This window comes from Phyllostomus hastatus, unplaced genomic scaffold (genome assembly GCF_019186645.2).
Source record: "Phyllostomus hastatus isolate PE091 unplaced genomic scaffold, TTU_PhHast_1.1 phas_scaffold_78, whole genome shotgun sequence".
NCBI lineage: Eukaryota > Metazoa > Chordata > Mammalia > Chiroptera > Phyllostomidae > Phyllostomus > Phyllostomus hastatus.
In genome coordinates this window covers 79,547,017-79,551,801 of record NW_025334041.1, presented here as the reverse complement: position 1 = coordinate 79,551,801, position 4,785 = coordinate 79,547,017, and the positions used below count along the sequence as shown (strand labels likewise).

The following is a 4,785-nucleotide window of genomic DNA, read 5'->3' as shown; positions in this document are numbered from 1 at the left end:
AGATAACTACAGGCCAATATCAGTGATGAACATAGATGCTAAAATCCTCAAGAAAATACTGGCAAGCTGGATCCAGAAATACATTAAAATTATTATATACCATGATCAAGTGGGATTCATCCCAGGGATTCAAGGATGATACAATATTCACAAATCAATAAACTCAATACATTGCATAAACAAAAAGAAAGACAAAAATCACATGATTGTATTAATAGATGCTGAAAAAGCACTTGATAAAGTACAGTACCCATTTATGATAAAAACACTCAGTAAAGTGGGAATATAGGGAGCATACCTCAACATAATGAAAAACATATATGAGAAACCTACAGCCAACATCAAACTCAATGGGCAAAATTTAAAATCTTTCCTCCTAAGACAAGAAAAAAGGTATGTTCACTCTCACCACTTATATTCTACATAATATTGGAAGTTCTATCCATAGCAATCAGACAAGAAGAATAAATAAAAGGCATCCAAATTGGAAAGGAGGAAGTAAAACTGTCATTGTTTGCAGATGACATGATAGTGTACAGAGAAAACCCCAAAGGTTCCACAAAAAATTTACTAAACTTAATAAATGAATATGGCAAAATGTTGGGATACGAAGTCAATATTCAGAAATCAAAGGTATTTTGGTATACCAACAATGAAATATCAGATACAGAAATTAGAAAAAAATTACATTTACTACAGAGACAAGAAAAATAAAGTACCTAGGAATAAACTTAACAAAGGAGGTAAAAGATCTGTACTCAGAAAACGACAGAACACTAAAGAAAGAAATTAAGGAAGACACAAATAAATGGAAGCATATAATGTATTCAAGGATCAGAAGAATTAAAATCATTAAAATGTCCATACTACCCAAAGTAATTTATAGATTTAATGCAATCTCTATCGTAATACCTATGGTGTATTTCACAGATATAGAAAACTATTTCAAACATTTGTATGAAACCATATATGACCCTGAATAGCCTCAGAATTTTTGAAAAAGTTGAACAAAGTTGGAGGGATCATAATACCTGGTATCAAATTATATTACAAGGCTGCTGTAATCAAAACAATCTGGTACTGTCATAAGAACAGACAAATGGATAAATGGAACAGAATAGAGAGCCAGAAAACCCAAGTCTCTATGGTCAATTAATATTTGGCAAAGGGAGCAGGAGCATATAATGCAATAAAAATAGCCTCACCAATAAATGGTGCTAGGAGGTTTGGAGAGATATATGCAAAAACAAATGAAACTAGACCACCAATTTATACCATGCACAAACATAAACTCAAGATGGGTAAAAGACTTAAATATGTCATGACACCATAAAAATCATAGAGGAAAACATAGGGAATAACATTTCAGATTTCCCACCTTATAGTATCTTCAGTGATCCATCTCCTAAGGCAAGGGATATAAAGGAAAGAATGAACAAATGGGACTATAACAAATTAAAAATCTTCTGCATAGCTGAAGAAAACATCATCAAAATGAAAAGGGAACCAACTATGTGGAAAAACATATTTGCCAATGATACCTTGGACAAGGGTTTGGTCTCCAAAATATATAAAGAACTCACAACTCAACACCAGGAAGACAAATGATCCAATTTTTTAAAAAATGGGCAAAGAACCTGAACAGAGATGTCTGTGCAGAGGACATACAAAGGACTCAGATACACATAAAAGGATGCTCAGCATAATGAGCCATTAGAAATGTGCGAATTAAAACCACAGTGAGACCCATTTCACAAGGGTCAGAATGGCCACCATTAACAAATCAACAAACAACAAGTGCTGGTGAAGATGTGGGGAAAGGGAACCCTAGTGCACAGTTGGTAGGAATGTAGACTGGTGCAGCCACTGTGGAAAGCAGTATGAATTTACTCAAAAACAAATGATAGAACTGCCTTTTGATCCAGCAATCCCATTGGTGGGATTATGCCCTAAGAATCCTGAATGTCCAATTTAAAAGTACCTATTCACCCCAATGTTCACAGCAGCATTATTTACAATAGCTAAGTGCTGGAAATAGCCTAGGTGCCCATCAGTAAATCAGTGAATCAAAAAAACTGTGGTATATTTAAACAATGGAATACTACACAGGAGAAAGAAAGAAGGAACTCCTACCCTGTGCAACAGCATGAATGGACCTGGAGAACAGTATGCTAAGGGAAATAAGCCAGCCAGAGAAAGACAAATACCATATGATTTCACTTATATGTGGAATCCAAAGAACAATCTGAACTAGCAAGCAAAACAGACTCATAGGTAGAGAGCAGGTTGACAACTCTTGTGGGGAGTTGTGGAGGGACTGAACAAAAAAGAAAAAAATGGCACATGAACATGGACAACAGTATGATGAGTGCAGAGTGGAAGGCGGTGGAGGTGGACAAGGGTATAAGGGGGATAAGTGGTAATAAAAAATACAACAAAATTAAAAAAATACATATATACACACAAAAAAGGAATATTGAAAGGTTGGAAAAATATTTTTCCCCAAATCAATACATAGCTTTTATTGCATCTTTAAAATTACTCAAATAAATGTGAGGACTATCACAAATAAGTGTGTAAAAGTATTCAGCATCTTGCTGTTTCTATAGCTGGACAACCTAGATCTTATTCATCACCCTGCTGAACTATTCCTTTTTCAGACAATTGATACCTTCCAAAAATTCTCTGCTATCCTTGTTTTTAACTGCTGTGGCTTGCTGAATCATAACAATTGAATTTGATACAAATATAATGTAATTTCCTTCCAGAGTCAACTCCTCTTTTGGGGCCTGAGATACTGAATAATCAATGCCTGACCTCATCAGAACTCTGCAGATGCATTTTTTGCCCAAGAAATTTCTGATTTCTACAACAGAACTATTGTCTTGAATAACAACATTGATGGGGAAGTGAGCATATGCAGACCTTGTAACAGAAGTCCAGTGTAACACTCTTGATCATGTACTGTACATGATCACAGATAAGGGGAATGGTAGCCAGTTACTTTCTATTTCCCTATTATTTATTAACCCAGAGCCTCTTTTTTTCCTTTCCAAAGAGAATGACTGAGTTCCAAGTTTATATGAATAAAGGTCCTCTGCAGGATGCCTCTGGGACCCTTCACAATAACTGTGTACCACTTCAGAGTGATGTGGCCATTCTCTGGGATATCAACAGTCCGAATGCTGAGAATGGTCTTTATCCTCACAAGAGAAGTGGCAAAGAAAGTGTCTTTCATTATCATGTTCTTGTAGCTACCAGATTCCTCCATATGGCCAGAAAACTTTAAATGTTGTCCAATTCCACAGAAATGGAAACAATTTGGAAATTTACCAGCTCTAGATTTTTTTGCCATCCTTTATTAGAAAACTTTGAATCCATTACTTGTGGAGTTTCTTTTATATTCATTTTTGTTCAACAAATCCTTTTAAACTGACAGTTTGATCTCAAGCTCCAGTATTTGTTCGATGTGAAGGAAACTTTGTTTCCTTAATTGTTTAAGATTACACTTCAGTATCTTTGTGATACTGCTGTAAACATCTCATATAAACATTTTCCTGTGACTCAGTGGATTCCAAAACATTGACTGAAGTTTCAATAATACTTCTTAGTAATAAATAAATACATATATAATTATATTATATATATTGCAAATTCCTGAAAGCAATTTAGTAATAGGAATTCAAGAGTACTCAATTTTATCTTAATCTTTAACCTAAGAACTCACATTTGACGTATTATATCACAAAAATATACACAATTCTATGGTAGGATTGAATGCAAGGATGTATATTGTTATCCTTATTAAAACAGTAAAATTAAGAATACCGTAATTATCTATATAGAGCTTCGTTAGATAAATTATAGTGGTACAATGAAATGCAGTATAAATAGTGAATTGTTTACTAGAAATATTTATCTGCATAAACATATTTGTGATATATTGATAAATAAAAGGATTACAAAATTGGTTGTATATTTGATCTCATTTTATTTAAGAATAAAGGCAATATATAAAATGCTGAGAGTAATAGAAATAAATTTACCAATGACTTTTATGGAGCAAGACTTAGGGCATAAAATGTATACTGGTTTCTTATCTACATTTTCTAACTTACCAGTTATTTTCATCATAAATATATTTCAAAAGATGTATACATTTCTTTACACTGAAGTATTAAATATTTTGATATTGTAAAGTCTAAAATTTCTTCTATTCTCATTTCTATTTCATCTCTATTTTCTTCTTCATTTTTCCATGACCAAAATAAGAAAAAATTTCAATAATTCTTCTTACATAAGAAACTGCAACAAATTAAACTGTCAACAAATACCAATGGGAAAATAAATCTTTTTTATAACTGCCTAACAAAATGTCACTTTGGCATGTTTGACATTTTGATGTGATCATCGGTAATTGTTGTGAAAAGCTCAGTAAATTTGTAAACCAAGTGCAAATAATGTGGCATCAAATGTTCATTAAGTAAATTAGATTATTTAAATCTTCACATGTAGCTGATGTGTTTATGCTGAATTTGAAGGTGTTTTTTTTTCTCTTCCCACCTAGCAGAACCCAACTGTACATCTTTCTAGTTGTCTATGTGTTAAGAAAACTATTTATATTGCTACACAAACAAACTCAGCAAAGAAAAAATAAATAAGATGTCATCATGTTAGTCCTGACAGCCAAGTGGTATGACAGAAGAAAAAAAGACTCGAAGATAAAAGGACTTACACATAAGTGTAGATATGAAAGAAATTGAGTAATCAAAAAGTGTTGATTTC

At 33.0% G+C, this 4,785-nt stretch overlaps 1 pseudogene; it reads right to left on the bottom strand.

Annotated features, from left to right (window-relative positions):
* Window positions 1-2,625: 2,625 nt before the first annotated feature.
* On the bottom strand, window positions 2,626-3,271 carry LOC123811301 (annotated as a pseudogene).
* Between the last annotated feature and the right edge of the window lie 1,514 nt (window positions 3,272-4,785).